At 45.6% G+C, this 18217-nt stretch overlaps 1 non-coding gene across 1 annotated transcript; it reads right to left on the bottom strand.

Annotated features, from left to right (window-relative positions):
• Positions 1–1729: 1729 nt before the first annotated feature.
• On the bottom strand, positions 1730–1837 carry LOC114236718 (U6 spliceosomal RNA). The gene has a single exon (XR_003622589.1). It is a non-coding gene; the product is annotated as a U6 spliceosomal RNA (small nuclear RNA).
• Positions 1838–18217: the final 16380 nt, after the last annotated feature.

The raw sequence follows: 18217 nt of genomic DNA, 5'->3' as shown, positions 1-18217 counted from the left end.
ATGTTCGCTGCAGCACTATTTACAATAGCCAAGACATGGAAGCAACGTAAATGTCCATTGACAGAGGAATGGATGAAGTAGATGCAGTATATGTATACAATGGAATACTATTCAGCCAAAAAAAAGAATGAAATAATGCCATTTGCAGCAACATTGATGGACCTAGAGATTATCATACTAAGTGAAGTGTCAGACAGAGAAAGACAAATACCATATCGCTTACATGTGGAATCTAATAAAATGATACAAATAAACTTACAAAACAGAAATAGAGTCCCAGATATAGAAAACAAACTATGGTTACCGGGGGGAAAGGGGATTGGAGGGATAAATTGGGAGACTGGGATTGACATATGCACACTACTATATATAAAATAGATAACTAATAAGGACCTACTGTATAGCACAGGGAACTCTTCTCAATACTCTGTAACGGCCTATATGGGAAAAGAATCTAAAAAAGAGTGGATATATGTATATATATAACTGATTCACTTTGCTGTACACCTGAAACTAACCCAACATTGTAAATCAACTATACTCAAATAAAAACTTTTTTTAAATTATAAAAAAAACAAATAAATAAAATAAAGAACTCTTTGAAAATGTCCTTGGACAAGTTAACAGCTTCTTTTAAGTCAGAGCGCTGTGCTCTGCTCTGCTGAGCTCTGCCAGAAGCTGAGAGTTAAGACCTGGAGATTCCCATCCTGATCCTGTTCCTGGAAAGTGTTGGGACTTTCAGCAAGTACTTTCACCTCTATCTCAGCCTCTGTGGCCTTTTTTCTTCTTGCTTGTAAAGAGCATTGGTGTGTCCGGGATAGATCAGATGATCTTTACCCAGTTCTAAAAACTCAGGAGAGTATTGTGCTAAAAGGAAGCTCCTTATGGGAGGAGATGATCCTGAGGGAAAAAGGCTAAAAACTAATAGAACTCATCTTTTACTTTCACCCTCCCCTGGGCACCTCTACTTTCTACTGTTCACTCCTGGCCTCCTAAGTTCCTGAGTCTTACAAGAATTTCCCATGAGGACTGTTTTTGGCCTGAAAGATACCCTCAAAACATCAAAAACCTTGAACCAAAAAAAGGCAGACTACTTTTCATACTTAAACTGAAAAATATTTGACAGAAAAAAAAAACACCACCAAAACCAAAAACCCTCCTTGACTGGGAAGTAGTAACAGGTTGAAAGTTTAATAGGACATGAGGAGAATTTGACACCTTGAGGGCAAGGGTTTGCTGCAGGCACACCTGGGATGGAGGTAAACATGGTATTTAGGGACCCCAACCTCCCCTCAGGGCCCGTGGCCTTGGGTTGCCTGGCCAGAGCACCCCAGCCAGGTCCCCGCCCCCAGCCCCCTGTCAGTGCCCTGGGTTTGGTGAAAGAATGTGTTAATGAAAAATTACTCATGACACTGGTGAAAAACGTTAGGCTGACTCTGTTCAGGAGGGAACCAGCACCATGGTGTAGGGATGACTACACTGGAGGAGGAAGTCTAGTGGCAGCATTTTTCCAACAGCATCTGCTTGCTTCATGTCTTTGTGTCACATTTTGCTAATTCTCACACTATTTCAAACTTTTTCACTATTATATTTGCCATGGTGATCTGTGATCAGTGATCTTTGATGTTACTGCTATGACTCACTGAAAGATAAGATGATGGTTAGTATTTTTTAGCAAGAAAGTATTTAAAAAATTTTTTTGCTGCTCAAAGGATTAAATTTTGTTTTCAAAAAAATGGACTGCTTCATGAATTTGTGTGTTATCCTTTGTGCAGAAGCCGTGCGAATTTTCTCTCTATCGTCCCAATTTTAGTGTATGTGCTGCTGAAGCAAGCACTGCAATGCACTTTTTTGGGTTTTTTTGGTTGCATTGGGTCTCCGCTGCTGCGCATGGGCTTTCTCTAGTTGTGGCGAGTGGGGGCTACTCTTTGTTGCGGTGCATGGGCTTCTCATTGCGGTGGCTTCTCTTGTTGTGGAGCACGGGCTCTAGGCACGTGGGCTTCAGTAGTTGCAGCACCCGTGCCCCCTGCATTGGCAGGCAGATTCTTAACCACTGCGCCACCAGGAAGTCCCAAGAAAGTATTATTAAATTAAGGTATGCACGTTGTTTTTTAGACATAATGCTATTGCACACTTAATAGACTAGACTATGTATAGTGTAAACATTACTTTTACATGCACTGGAAAACCAAAAATACCATGTGACTTGCTTTATTGTGATGGTCTGGAACTGAACCTAGAATATCTCTGAGACATGCCTGTACCTGTTTTCGCAAACGGAAAGAAATTTGAAGACGATTTTTAATTTTAAGAATAAAGGCAAAAAGCAAAAATAACATTGATGCTTTATCTCGATTTATTTTGTGCATCTATTTACAAGATGTGTCTTAAGGTCATTTCTTCTTTGCTTTATGCCATTTCAGCTTACGAAAGGTTTCATAAGAACGCTCTACTTGTGGACTGGAGGGGAAACCTGCACCTCTCAAAGCTCTCTATCTGGCGCACAGCTGCTGAGCTGTCCACAGGTAGGTGCTCCGTGGCACCTGGAGGGCCTGCCCCAAGGAAAACTCTCATTTCAATAATTCACGCGCAACTGCACCCTGCCTTTGCTTTTGTAAAGGGATTTACTAAAAAGGAATGCAGGGCCTTTGCCTTTAAATGTCAAAGCAATGTTCCTCTCTTTAAAAATAAATCGGTTCTTCTGAAAGTTACTGATAAGACCAAAGGGGGTAAAGCAGGGAAGGAACAAGGAGAAGAGAAACCGTGGCACCAGTGCCTGGAAAACGGCTCTCTGTGGGTGGAAAATGTTCCAGTTGTTTCTCCCAGGCAAGACTTGAAGCAAAGAAGTCATGCAGAAAAGCTCATGGAAAATCAGAGCAAAGTATTTTTAGGTGGTTGACCTTTTAGTAAGAGTAGTACCTCCTTTAAAAGGAAAAATTATCAAAGAATGTTATGTTACTAATACTTGGAAGGGAGGCAAGAAGGTGGGGGGGATAAGCCAGGGGTAAAAATATCCAAGTCTGTGGTGTACACTTTGGGGGCCTGCGTGCCCAGAAGCTCATCTTTCTGGACCGGTTGGTACTGGAGCTTTGCTCTTGCATCTGGTATAACTGCATCCCTTGCCTATTGGAATGTGTCTGCAGAACCATTTCTCAATTCTCAAAATGTTCCCATACAGCCTCCCTCCTTCCCCCTCCTTCCTCCTTCCTTCCTTGCTCCTTTCTTCCTTCTTATTTTCCTTACTGTCTCCAGGAAAAGGCAGCACCTGGGAGGTGATGAAGCTTCCACTTAAGAGCGCAGACTTCAGTCATATTGGCCTGAATCTGAGCCTGGACTCTGCTACTTACTCTATGAGTGACCCTGGACAAGTTACGAAATTTCTCTGGGCCTCAGTTTCCGCATCTCTGTGATGGGAGGAACAATAGTACCTGCTTCGCAGGGTGGTTGGGATAATTAAATGAGAGAGCACATGTAATGTGCTCAATAAAACTGAATTCTCAGGAGAAAGGGAGGGGCTTGCAGAAACCTGCTGACTGTCTGCCCAAGGGGACAAGAGTGCAGCGTAAGCCAGCAGGTCTGGGTGCCCAGTCCAGACCGCCTTTGATTTTTGTATTTTCTGTTTTCACTCCAGTACTCCCTGACTTTATTCCGTTGTACCTGCGTGGATTATTTTGACAGAAGAAACTGAGCTAATCCCACTCTGTGTTCTGCAAAATTCTCTGATAATAGGTTTTTTTTTTCTCAAAATACTCCACTGCCCCCCAAAGAGTCAACTCCAAGTAAAATTACGGAGCATACAGGGTTTTGTTTTGCTTTTGTTCCAGTCTACCTCCTCTTTCTGTAGGCTCTGCATCTCCATTTCCTTCCCTTCACCCTCAAATCCCAAGGGGTCTTGCTGTCTAGTTCACTGCAGCACCGTCCACTTCTGCCCTCTTTCTTATCTTCCGAAATAGCCTGTCCCAGTGACCTTGCGCCACTCTCATTTCCTGGGATAGCTGATATCGGCTAATTTTTTTAGGAGTCAGCATGAGTCTAAGCCAGTCCACAGGTGACCACAACGAATGGCCTCTCTACTGTGTTTGTCTCCTCACTGTGATTTCAAAGGCTCATCTCCAACAGTGAAATAGGCAGCAATTCCAAAGTAGTAAGGTATTTCCAGGGCACACCCAGTTGCGCCTTCCTGCAGGGAGTTCCCTGCTCTTTCTTGCGGTTAGGCTGGCCCCAGATGCGACCGGGGTCATGACTCCCAGGGTGCTCACTGCTGGATAGAGGGAGCAGCTGCAGGGGCGAAAACTAGGCAGGTCACCAGGCGGAGGTGGCGGGGCGGGCCGGCCACCCCTGCGGGCAGCGACTTGGTCGTCCCAGCTGCTCTACTAGTCTGACGTCACTGCTCAGCACCATTCCTGGAATGGATGCAAAGCCTTTTCCTTTTCCCCGGAAAATCTCGCTGAGCTCACTCTCCCCTGGACACCTGAGGGCTGCTGGAGAGGAGCGCACCTCCAGAGCCTGCGTGCTGCTATTTTAAGGGCTCTGTGGGGTCCAGGCCTCCTGCGCAGCAACATTCTTTCCTATTTAGCCAGAGAGGGATTTCCACACCGTTTTCACTCCTGCCAAGACCCAGTCCCACCTCTGCTGCCCCTCCTACCTGACTCCCTCAGTCAGCAAATGACCTTGGCTCAGCCGAGGGGGGCCCTCCGCTTCTCTCACCTGCCTGCTCTCCCTGCCTGTCCTTCCCTCCTTCCTGCCCCCTCTTCCTCTCCAAGGCCAATGCCCTTTGTCTCTGACCTTGACTTGGAGTCCTCCTACAAACCCTCTGGCTTTCTTCTACCATGTGTCTTCTCTTTCTGGTCCAGCGGCTCTCTCCCCATAGGTTATGAACAGTCCCCAGTCTCCTCCAGTGGAGACCAGGTCTGTGCCCCGTTCTCCTCTGAGCTGCCGTCACATCCTCCTCCCCCCACCGGTGCCTCCTCTTTGAACCTTCACTCTCAGCCCGGCTGTGCATGGGTCCATCCTCACTGTCTCCCCGACTCCCACCACAGGCCTCCTGGAGCTCGAGGCCAAAACCCTCTCTCCCCGTGGTCACTATGCGCAACCTCCATGCTCCACTGTAACGCCCCCGGCCGAGGCCTGAAGCCTCCTGTTTCCCCCTTGCAGTGGCCCTTCTCCGCCGTGATTCTTCTCTAACCCTTGAAATCACCGTGTTTCCTTTACTGTGTGTGTCTCTCCTCCTTTCGTCCCCTCTCCCCATCCTCCTCCTTTCCAAATGTACAGGTTCTGTCCTGGCTTAGAGTCCATTTTCTCCACATACACTCTTTTGTCTTTTTTCCCCTTTATTCTGACTTCATCTGTGAATAACATGTATGTTGGCACTTTTAGGAGTTACCTCTTTTCTGAGCTTCAGATTTTCCTCCCTCCCTCCCATCCTCCCTCCCTCCCTTCCTTCCTTCCTCCCGCCGTCTCTCACTCCCTTCCGCCCTCCCTCCATCCCTCCCTCCTCCCTCCCTCCCACCCTCCCTCCATACCTCCCTCCTTCCGTCCCTCCTCTCTCCCTCCCACCCTTCCTTCCTTCCTCCTCTCTCCCTCCCTTCTTTCCTCTCATCTATTCAGTAGATATTTACTAAGCATCTTCTGTGGGCCAAGTTCTGTACCATAAAATTAAAACAGCGATCACAATAAAACGTGGTAAGTGCTGTGAGGTGGGAGGTACAGGATATTATGGGAGCACCCAGCAGAGACACCTAAATCAGAATGTGAGTAGGGATGGTGAGGAAAGGCTTTCCCTAAGGAAGTTGTGTTTAGGAGGAGATGTGAGGAGGGGGAGCCTGAAGGGCAGGGCGAGTTTTGGGGGAAAGTCTGGTGGCTTCTGCCGCCTCTCCCCTCTCATTCCTTCTTGCAATCATATCCCCACCTTACTAGGCATCCCCTGGTGACAGACACTTCATACTGGACAGGTTTCAAACTGAACGGATTATCTCTTCCTGTTCTTTCAGTGCTGCTGTGTCAGCAGAAGCCACGCCAGTACTGTTTCCCTAAGTTTCCATAATGTCACACCTGACTCCTCCAGTTTGCTCCCCCCTCACGTCCTCGGCTCCACCATCTGTCCCTTCTTCTCCTTCTGTCATTCTCATTCAAAAATCCCTTGCTCTTGTGTACTTCCCTGGTGGTCCAGTGGTAAAGAATCTGCCTTACAACGCAGGGAATGCAGATCTGATCCCTGGTCAGGGAACTAGGATCCCAAATGCTGTGGGGCAACTAAGCCCGTGCGCGCCACAACTACAGAGCTTGTGCGCCTCAACGAGAGACCCCACGTGCCTCAAACTACAGAGCCCGTGCGCGCCTGGAACCCGCACCACAACTACAGAGAAGCCTGCACACCACAACGAAGATCCCGCATGTCACAACTAAGACCTGATGCAGCCAAAAATAAATAAAATGAAAATAAATAAATTAAAAAAAAAATCCCTTGTTCTTATAGCCCTTCTTTTTCTTAGCCAAGACCTCCAGTCTCACCTCATTCAATCAATCCACAGACTTCCACTTTTAGATATTTTCCTGAAGTATTCTGAATATCACTCTTTCCTCAAAAACTGTCAAATCACCATAAAATAACATATGCAACTCTGGTGTCATGAACTTCTACCATTTGACTCAACCAGGGGAAACAGCTACCCCGAAGGACTTTTTATTGGTCTCACTCGGTAAGAATCCTTTCAAGGTGCTGCCTGCAAGGCCCAGATGAAGAAAGCCTTGTTCCTCTCCCTCTTCTTACTTCCCCCACCCAGTGGAAGTCACCGCTTCCTTCTTTGCGCTCCCACAGCACTTTATTGGGGTCTGTAATCACACATTCTTATTCCTAAACACTCTGCTTTTTATTATAGTTATTTGTGTATGGTATCAATCTTCATTACTGGAACAGTTGGTTTTTCACTCCCTTTAGGGATGGCCAAACCATCTTGCCTGTAACAGGCATCAGATAAATGCTGCCACATGCAACTGCGTCAGGACTGTAGCTGTGGGAGACCTTGACCATGTCACTGCTGCACTTATCTGAACACACGCGCAGTGCTGAGCTCCTCTGGGGACTCCTGTGTGAGTTCCACTAGCAACGGCCAGGCAGCTAACGATGTCTTTGCCAGTGCCAGAGAGGCTGATGGGACCCTGAGTCTGGACCGCGGTTTAGAAATGACACCAAGGGCTGATTCTTGGGGTCTCTCTGCCACCTGGGACTGACCCTTCCTGCGAGGGAGCCTGCGGAGTCAGGGTTGGGGAGAAGCTCTCATGCCAGGAGAGAAAATGACATTGGTTCCCTTCTGAGACCATTCTCGTCAAGCTCCATCCCGAAGGCCTCACACAGGCTGAGGCTCAAGAATCCTGGCTGAAATTCAAAGTCCTGAGGACGTTCCAGCCCAGGACCACTCACCCACAGTGACACTCGGGTTGTTTGGGGCCAGGCTGTGAATTTCCCAAACTCTTGGGCTGCCCCCATCCAAGCTGGGAGTTGTCTAAGAGACATAGAGATAAGGGTCACCCCTGGATCCTACCCGGGAGAGCTGGGCCAGAGCACATTATCAGCTAATTAAGATTGCAGAGCATGAAGTGACAGGGAAAAGCAACAGAATAATCAAGAATTTGCCCTCCTGGATGAAGACAGTGGCCAGACGAACGACCTGTCACGTATGTTGGTAGAAATGAATGTGTAGGACACTGTCTGGAGGTGAGCAGACTGCCTACACGAGACAGGGGATGGCTCAGCTTCAGGACGGTGCTCAGGTGGTAGAGAGTGGCCTTCGGTTGAAGCGATACTTTCTCACAGGGTAGCTGTGAGTGTGAGTCTGGTGTGAGTGCCAGACAATCAGTGTTTTTATTGTTTCGTAAGTGCATGACATTAATCTTTTGATTACGGAGGCATCCATTTCAAAGACATTCATCTGGAATAAACACTTTGCCAGCTACACAGCTAGATCAGAGCCAGGCCACACCCCCCATGAAGTTCCCCTGGTAGAAAGCCCTGGGTGACCTACACTGCTGGCCATTTGAGTCACCATGCTTCCCCCTTCCTGTGCTTTAATTCCCACTCATGTTTTAAATTCACCAATAAAGAGTGAACCCACGAAACCCTAGGCACCCCACCCTCGACCCCGATAAAGGCAGAACCCCAGGTTGTGTTCTCTCTCTCTCTCTGTCCCCACGACCTCGCTGTTGGCCCCAAGGACTCGTGAGTTATGTACCTTGGCTTTTCAAAGTTCCCTGATGGTTGTCAGTGAGGTGTGCCCTGCAATCATAACAAGAACCACAAGGGCTGGTCCAGTCTCAACTGCTGCTTCAGTGGGGAAATGTCTGCGGGGGCTCCTAGCAGTAGCAGGGGCCCAGGTGAGCACTCCCAGGCATTCCTAGCTGATAGCATCTCTACTGATAGGCTGAGACCAACCCAAAACAGTAGCCCTGAGAGAGAAACCTTAACCCCTGGAGACAGCAATAACACTGGGATGATTTAAGTTGGCTGGGAAAGTGGGAAAGAGAGGGAAAGGAGGTGTGGGGAGGGGAGGACACCTGGCTGATCATCAGTGCTTTGGTTCTTCACTTGATTTCTGTTGTGGTTAGAGTGGTTCAAGGCAGGAGGGCCCCAGCATCTTTCACAACTACACTACCTAGACTGTGCCTTGCCTTTTAAAATTTCATCATGTCTATGTAAAAGGCCATGTGGAAGAATACAACAGCATAAAACCCCATTCTTCCGCAGAGCCTAAAGCAGCCCATTTTTGTCAGCTTCCAGAAGTTTCCTTTTGGAATCATCTGTTAATCACCTTTATTTTAGGAACTTGGAATGGGTAGCATAACTACAAGGGACTCATCGGAAGCCAGATAGGACTTCCAGATCTACACAAACCACCACCTCCAGGAACTCCAGGGCAGAACCTTCAGGAGTCTCATTTGGAGCCTTCCACTGGAGAATCCACTCCTGTTCTTGGCCTGGCTGCCCTGGGGGCGGGTGCAGGAGCTCTGGGAAAGGAAGAAATCTTGATTGCAACACCACTTGTCTTGTTTCTCCTAACACCCGCCTTTTCCCACTTGAGTGTGGGCACTCCTGGGCACCATTTGTTCTCATACAAAGGAAAAAATAGATTTGTTGCGAGTTCCCTGTGTGCCTGACTCGGTTACCTGATGTTGGGATGGTTTGTTTTCTGGGATGTTTAGCGCTGTACACGTTCTTTTTTGGGGCGAGTGCTTTGTAGAGACATAAACAGCCAAGCAGGCTGCAGGGAATCAACGCGTAGCTGACTCTTCTTTCTTCGGAGCTACATGCCTGCAGAGATAAATATACAGAAAGACAGACATTATAAAGGAGGAAGGACGCCGTGTCAGCATGACAGCTCCGAACAGAACAAAAGAGTTATCTGTGTGCAGAGGCTGAAAATAGAATATAAAGCAATCAGAACTGGGGAAACAATGGAGGCCTCCTGGGGAATCATCTGCAAAGAAATCCTGAGCCTCCCAGGAAAACAAACCGTGGGTAGAATCGGTGTGAAAGTGAAACTTGAAAATCCACGTTGAGTAATGCCATCGGATGGAGTGGAGTGAAGCCACCGCTTTAGAGTTTTTGCTCTGAGCAAGGCACCCCGGCCTCGGGCAATGGGCTTATTGGGAAGCTGCCCCGGTTGAATGCAGTGTAGCCGGGCCAATGGAAGGGTGGGGTAGGCCTTTGACATGAGCCACACTAACAGTTCAAATAGAAATATGGCAGCAGAGCTGCTGCGGCGTGTGTGTTTCTAAAACAAGATATGGTACGTTAATTTTACATTTAAGACTCTTTTTAAAAAGCAGATGCTCTCCCCCACCCCCTTCAGCTTTTTGGCAAGCTTTCTAGAACCCAGTGAACCAAGGCAGGCTGTCCCCAGCCCTTATCTTGTGCAGTATCTCTATTCCTTTGCAGATCAAGCAGCTAATGAAAACCTGCTGAAGAAAGGGCAGGGCTCGGTTTAGACTGCATTTCAATGGGTAGTTAACCTCGGAGTTAACGACTCTGCACCCGTGGTCGGCTTCCTCCCCCTGGCAGGCACTTCCACCAACCCTCCGTCAATTCCAGGACATCTTGTTTACCGGCTGGTTTAAGATCCAGTTGGCCACTTGCCCTGTCAGGACAGAGGCAGCCACTGAACTGCGCTGAGAACCCTCAGCTATGAGTGCAGCCAGTTGGGTCAAAAAATGAAGGAAAGGAAGAGGCCTTTTAAGAAACCTCGGCCTTCTGATTAAAGTAAGAGTTAAGCCATTAGGTCTGTAGGAGGGTCTTCGGGCTGCTGCAAACTTTTTCAAACAAAAGTCCCCATCAGCTACTGACCCAAGCTCAGTGCCTCGTCATCAGTTGCCAGGGCTGAATGACAGGATCAAAATGGTTTAAGATCAAAACGGTTTAAATTTTAAACAAATGTCATCTACCTGCTTAATGTTCACTTTCGAGGTGGAAGGTGCCCCCAACAGGAAGTGGGACTGCCTCATTCTGAGTTTGCCTTGAAAGCCAGAAATGACCCTCCTCCCCAAATTCAATTCCAAGTTTAATTCCAAGCTATCTCTGCCTATAAAGCGATTTGTATTGAGTTTTGTTGCTGTTGGTGGGATGGTGATTTATGATTTAATTAAGAATGGTCCTCATTCTTAACAAGATTACTGTCTCAAAGACGTGAAATATATAGCATGCTCTGCTCCACTCAGCCACGCCAAAAGAGGCCCTCACGTGCGTCTTTGTGACACGAAACGAATCCACATCCACAACCCCACAGAGGTACATCTTATTCAGAGAACCCCAAGGTAGTTTAAGGTAGTCACTGGCCTTATTAAAATAGACACCTAAGGAATGCAGAGAAGAGAGACTAGATAACACAGTTTGCATCAGTTATGGGCTGGGCAGCTGGACGAGCGGGAGAGGGCTTTAGTAAGGTGGATGGAATTAAGGTCTCAACCCAGAAGACACCCTGTTTTACTCCTCAGGGACTCAACCTCATGACCTGGCTCCAGCTCCTGAGCCCTGCGGCTCCCCAAGACCTCCATCCCTACATCCCAGTCTGTGGAAGGAGCTGTAAAATGCATTGTGTTGATTTCAGAGATAATCTGAGTGCTGCCAGGGCAAGACTTGCTGAAAGCCCGGCAGAATTAATGTGCGTCTGGTAGAATCCAGAGCAAGTGAGCAGAGCAAAAAGCCAGCCCTCCCCCAGCTCTTTCCCCAGACTGTTCAGCTTGGTTTCTGACCTCAACCTCACCCTCTTCTATCTCTCCTTAATCCAAGCCTGGAGTCCCTTTCACACCCATCACCAATGTTTCACACCAATGTTGCCAGCATTGTCAGGGGGTTTGATGTGGTGTGAATTCCTGCCACTGGGATGGACTGAGAAATTCACAGAATCTCAGAAAAAGAGAGCATGGGAAGCTTAGAAAGACTCTTTCTGTGCAGCCTGTGTCCTACAAGCGGGCACTCTGGAAACTGACCCCTTCAGCTAACTGGTTTCAAAGATATCTGAGAGCGGAGCTCCCACAGGCTTTCTGGGGGCTCATTTCTGTGTTTTGTTCCAGGTGGTCTCAGGTTCTTGCACTGGTCCTTTTAAAATCTATCCTGTTTGTTCTATACCCACCCGGACACCTCTTTTGTCACATCTTAATTATGTGCCTGTGAGTTTGAGTCATCCATCCTCCAGAGCGTACCCTCCACCCCAATACCTACCCAGCCTTCCATTTAGATTCACACTGACCAGAAGTGTTTGTTGGTTCTGTGTAAATATCCGATGCTTTTGATTTTTGGAGGTAAGGCAGATGTAGTCATTCACTCATTCATTCATTCAAAAATTAATTTTGAGTGTCTCGTGTATGCCAGTCACTGTTCTGTGTACTTGGGATATATAAGGAAACAACAACAAAAATGGTTGTCTTGAAAGCTTACGTTATAAGGGTGGGAAGGGAGTGTGGAAGCAGATGGTAAACAATAAACAATAAATTGCGTGGTATATTAGAAGTTATAAATACTGTAGAAAAAATAGAGCAGGTAAAGGGACATCTGGTGTGCAGGTGGAGTGGGGAAGGGAGGATTGTAATAAAATTTTCAAGTGCAACTTTACTGAACGAGTGAGAAAAATGACCATTCCTTCTTGTGAAGAATTGGCCTTGCCAATAAAGAAACATATATCGCTATCTGTGGAATCACATTTTATTTTCTGCAAATATTTTCATTTATTTATAAAATAATATTCAGAATATAATATTCAGAATATAAAATAATTATGAAATAATATTCAGAATATTATTTTATAATTATATATAATATATATAATCATATGTACATTACAATTTAATTGAAAAATATGTACCTTCAAGGAGGTTTGATAACTCTTTCAAGTCAGGTAGATATATATATATAGGAAATTTCTAGTTCTCCAAATAGTCTGTTCATTTATTCAGGAAGAACTTTCAAAGCTGACCACTTTACATCTCGTGGTAACATGAACCACAGAAGCATCTCCCTGCCTTTTGACCCTGTCCTGCTGATCAGGCTTAAAGCTGCTTCATGCTGGCCTTCAGCCCAAGGTGGCTACTGGGAGCAGAAGGGATTCCGGACAACAGGGCTGGCACAGTGAGCGAGACTCACGCTCTCCTGAAAGGAGGGGTGACACTGGGGAGCACGGCCATTGCCAGCACATTTCTCGCACACTTCATTCCTGCTCCAAAACCCAAGTCAGGACTCCAGTTTCTGGTTTATTTGAAAGTACCTGGTGCACAAATAAGCAAATGGGGGATAAGGAATGTCCAGTCATTGTTTGAGGATTTTCTGGAATTTGGAGTATTGTGATTTTTGTTGTTTAGAAAAGGCTTTGGTTGCCTGTTTATCATACAGTGCAGGCTCATGAATAACTTCCTGGGGGACTGGCCCACATTCTTGGTCCCGTTGGCGTCTCTTGCCCAGCAAGGCTCATTCAGGGCGTCTTCCCAACATCCTGTCTGAGAATGACCTTCTTTTCTCCGTTTACTAAGCTCCGAGTCCTTACTGAAATGACCTCCTGCACAGGAAGGCCCGCTGTGGCGCCTGGCAAGAGAAAACAGCCCTGGTTTCTAGGAAGTTAGACACACACGCACATACACAACACACTCACTGGAAGTCTCGTTCAGAAAAGGAGAAATGTGTATGTTCTTCCACAGACCTGATATGGAAAAACCAGCAACGTGCAGAACAGAGGTGAAGGCAGGCCCAGGGAACACAGCTGGAAACCAGGGAACACAACAGGCCGCAGGTCCAGGGGCACAGCAGCCTTACTGACCACACCATGCGGACGTGGGTGCTGAGATGAAGCCAAAGGCGTGTGTGTCCATGGCTACACTCAGGCTTAAACCCCACTCTATGGAAAGCCTGCAAAACCTTTAGCATTTAAGAGAAAAATAGGCGTGGAATTTATCTTAATGTCTAGAAAGAATTCTGCTGTTGCCAAATATGTTCTAAAGCTGTGGGGTTGTTTTCACTTTTCTAAGTGGCACCAGTGGGAGCAGGGGAACCCCAAAGAAAGGGGCAGGCGTGTCCTTTAAATTCTTTCTAGGTCTTCAGTAAGACCTGCTCAAACGCGGTAAAAAACGTTAAGGAGCCCCTCTCACTCTGGTAGGATGATACCATTTTAGAAATAAGACCTTTGTAAATATCATATACAAGACACTCGTTTCATAAGGACTCTGATGGCCAAAGAGTTCAGAGCCTTGCCCCTGGTCATCCCATTGGGTAAAGCATGGTTGTGATGCAGAATTGTGATTCCCACCTCACGGTACTCAGTGTGCCTGCATTCCCCTCTCTCTGTCGCCTGGGGATGAGGGCTAGCCGGTGGGACCCACAATTGGTTTAACAGTCTGCTGTCGCCATTCGGAAAACCTTAATAATGTTATCTTTGAACTCATGTTTTGTAAACGAAGTCCATTGGGTCAGCAGAGCATGCATGTGACCTGAGTAGTCAGGAGAAATACGGGTGTCCACTGGTCCTTGCTGCCCATTCACGTGTAGCATTCATGATGCCCCGTGAGCACAGAATTCCACAGGACCCATCATGTAACAGAGTGTAGGGAAGACTCCAAGCAAACACAAGGAAAGCATGTCTATTACTGAGTAAGGTGGGGGTGGGGAAGGAGGAGGGGCACTTCCTTCCCAGGAGGGCACACTTCCCACTGGAACCAGAATGCACTTGGAATGAAGAAGGAAGGCAGTGATTTTTTAAGAAACACAAATGACCAAGGAACCCTATCATGCCCTCTCAAGTACAATCTATAAATTTAAGAAGATAGAAGAAATCATAAACATATTGAGGGAAAACATGGAATCTAGTTTAAAATAAAAAGACCTGAGTCAACTATTTCGATATGAAAATACAATGTCTGAGATAAAATTACACTGGATGGCACTGACAGCAGATTAGACATTGTGGAGGAAAATATTGGTGAATTTGAGGACTTCAGCAATAGAAACTGTTCAAAATGAAACACACAGAGGAAAAAAGACTAACAGACTTCAACAGAGTATCAGTGAACTGTGGGACAACCGCCAGTGGCCCTATTTGCGTGTAAATGGAGTTGTAAAAGGTGGGGACAGAAAAAAATATTTGAAGAAGTAATAGCTGAAGATTTCCTAAAATTGTAGAAAACTATAAACTCACAGATCCAAGAAACTCAAAAAAAATCAAGCAAACAAAATGTAAAGAAAATGACTCCAAGGCATATCATAATCAGATTCAACCTGGGGTAAAAATGGTGGTGGGGATAAAGTCCATGAAAAAAAAAAATTAGACTTAAATTTTAAAAAGTCATTATAAGGAGAAAATCTTAAAAATAACCTGAGGGATGGCCTACAGACACATGAAAGAATGCTCAACATCATTAATCATTAGAGAAATGCAAATCAAAACTACAATGAGATATCATCTCACACCGGTCAGAATGGCCATCATCAAGAAATCTAGAAACAATAAATGCTGGAGAGGGTGTGGAGGAAAGGGAACACTCTTGCACTGTTGGTGGGAATGTAAATTGATACAGCCACTATGGAGAACAGTATGGAGGTTCCTTAAAAAACTACAAATAGAACTACCATACGACCCAGCAATCCCACTACTGGGCATATACCCTGAGAAAACCATAGGTCAAAAAGAGTCATGTACCAAAATGTTCATTGCAGCTCTATTTACAATAGCCAGGACATGGAAGCAACCTAAATGTCCATCGACAGATGAATGGATAAAGAAGATGTGGCACATATATACAATGGAATATTACTCAGCCATAAAAAGAAATGAAATGGAGGTATTTGTAATGAGGTGGATGGAGTTAGAGTCTGTCATACAGAGTGAAGTAAGTCAGAAAGAGAAAAACAAATACAGTATGCTAACACAGATATACGGAATCTAAGGGAAAAAAAAAAAAAAGGCCATGAAGAACCTAGTGGCAAGACGGGAATAAAGACACAGACCTACTAGAGAATGGACTTGAGGATATGGGGAGGGGGTGGGGTGAGATGTGACAGGGTAAGAGAGTGTCATGGACATATATACACTACCAAATGTAAAATAGATAACTAGTGGGAAGCAGCCGCACAGCACAGGGAGATCAGCTCGGTGCTTTGTGACCACTTAGAGGGGTGGGATGGGGAGGGTGGGAGGGAGGGAGATGCAAGAGGGAAGAGAAATGGGAACATATTGTATATGTATAACTGATTCACTTTGTTATAAAGCAGAAGCTAACACACTATTGTAAGGCAATTATACTTCAATAAAGATGTTTAAAAAAAATAATAATAATAACCTGAGGAAAAAATACACACTATATACAAAGGAACAAAGATAAGAATTTTAGAAGACTTCTCTTTGGAAACAATGCAAGTTAAAAGACAGTGGAGCAACATTTTAAAGTGTTGAAAGAAAAAACAAACAACTATCAACCTAAATTCTATACCCGGCAAAATTAACTTTCAAAAACAAAGGTAAAATAGAGACTCTTTCAGACATCTGAGAGTTGAAATAATTTGTCACTGGAAGACCTGCTCCATTAGAAATATTAAAGGAAATTCTGCAAGCAGAAGGAAAATGATACCAGATAAAAAGCTGGGTCTACACAAAGGAATGAAGAGCATCAGCAATGTCCCCTCACCCACGACATCAGTTCCTCCCAATAGCTCCTCTCCAGATTCCAGTCTCCACATAGAAAAAAAATGCCCAGGAAAGCACTTGATCCTCAGCACCATGATGTGAGCAAGAAATACATTTTATTTGTGCTGTAGGACCAAAGGAAGAAGAAAGATACTAGTGATGGTGGTGGGATTTGGAGACGAGGATGCTAAGGAAGTGAGACTCTAGAGGAAGGCAGCCCTTCCTTTCGGCCAGGGGCAGAGGATTAAAGCTCCTTTGTGTGCTTGCTTCTGAGAGACTCTTATAGTTCCTTCCTTTATTGAGATTCTAAATAACAGAAGAAAGTGATAATGAATGGGAAGAATTTAACATCATACAGAGTTTAGAGTTTACTTAAAAATTTGACTTGGCATATTAGGGGTCAGCAGGAGAAAAGGCAGAATCTTAGAGGTATGGGGAAGCACAGATAGGAATCTAAATTCTAGACCCTCAAGTTGAAACCTCCACTGCCATTCCTGGCCCAGGTTTACCTTCTTAAAAATAAATTTATGCAAATTTCTCTCTCTCTTTGAGTAACTGTTTTAGGAGATATTAAACACCCAAAGATGTAAAGGAAGAGGAATCTGCCCTCAAAGATACATTTAAAGAGATCAAATACTTCCCCTCCCATCTCTCCTTCTCCCTCTTACCCCACTTGTTCCCTTTCTGTCTTTATCTGTCTCTCTCCATACCCACAGACAGGGAAGAAATTCTAGCACTGAGCCACAAATGATGAATGTTAAAGATGAAAAATGTGCTTTTTTGTGTCAAGAAAAAGATCCCACTCCTAGGAAGATGTAGTCCTGTGTCCCCTGCCTTGGAAAGGGGACTCAGGGCTGGATTCAGCCATCATTCACCCCTGACCCAAGCATCTTTGGGCAGAGCACAACCTATGGAGTGGGTACATGGTGGTGCTGAGCAGAGACAAATAGTATAAAGTGCGTATGCATGGTGCGGGGAGTGATGAAGTAGTAAAATCATTCAAGGAGGTAGAAGGGGTTATAGAAAGGTATTGCAAGAGAAATCTGTGCTCTTTCTAAGCAGAGACTAGACCCCCTGCTTCTCCCACCCCTCACCTTTGTCCATCATTTCTACACCATGGATTTCAGGAGCTAAGAGGAGACACACAGGTGTGATGCTAATCATGGTGTTATAGGCTGAATTGTGTCCACCCAAAATTCATATGCTGAAGTCCTAACCCCCAGCATCACAGAACGTATTTGGAGCGAGGGTCTTTAAAGAGGTAAATAAATTAAAATGAGGTCTCTAGGGTGGGCCCTAATCCCATATGACCAGTGTCCTTATAAGAAGAGGAGATTAGGACACAGAAAATTCAGACTGAAGGAGGACCACGTGAGGACACAGCAAGAAGACAGCCATCTACAAGCCAAGGAGAGAGGCCTCAGGAGAAACCAAACCTGCCAACACTTTGATCTTGGACTTCAGCCTCCAGGACTAAGAGGGAGTAAATTTCTGCTGTTCAAGCCACCAAGTCTGTGGTACTTTGTTATGGCGGCCTGGGCAAACAACTACACATGGTTAGAAAAAATTCCGTAAGAAAACTGTGAAACACAGTTCCTTGCTAGAGTGGACCCTGGAAGAAATGATGTGGGATCAGAGTCTGAGGGCATGAAAGGTGGCAAGTCTATGCACCTGGCTCCAGGTGGGAAGAGTTCTCAAGGTCAGCTCCGTCACTCAGTAGATTTGTGATCTTGGGTAAAATAATCTCTTGGAGCCTACGTATCTGCAAGCGTAAAATGAGCTTCGTGATAGCATGTGTGTTATAGAGATACCACAGGATTAAATGAAAGAACTCATGCAAAGTACTTAGCACGTTACATGCTCGACATGTTAGCTCATCTTCCTGTTTTTTCTGTAGACAGTAAAAGCTCCTCAAGGGCCAGCATCATGTTCTCTTCTGCTTTTGAAATGAACTGAAAGCATTTATGGAATGTCTCCTATGTGTCAGCCTTTCACTTCAACGAACCAAATCTGTGGGGAAGTCGAAGTCTCATTAAGGAAAACCAGATACACAACGACGATGATGA

This window comes from Balaenoptera acutorostrata, chromosome 10, assembly GCF_949987535.1.
Source record: "Balaenoptera acutorostrata chromosome 10, mBalAcu1.1, whole genome shotgun sequence".
Lineage (NCBI taxonomy): Eukaryota > Metazoa > Chordata > Mammalia > Artiodactyla > Balaenopteridae > Balaenoptera > Balaenoptera acutorostrata.
The sequence above is the reverse complement of the archived record's forward strand: the minus strand, read 5'-3'. Positions and strand labels throughout refer to the sequence as shown.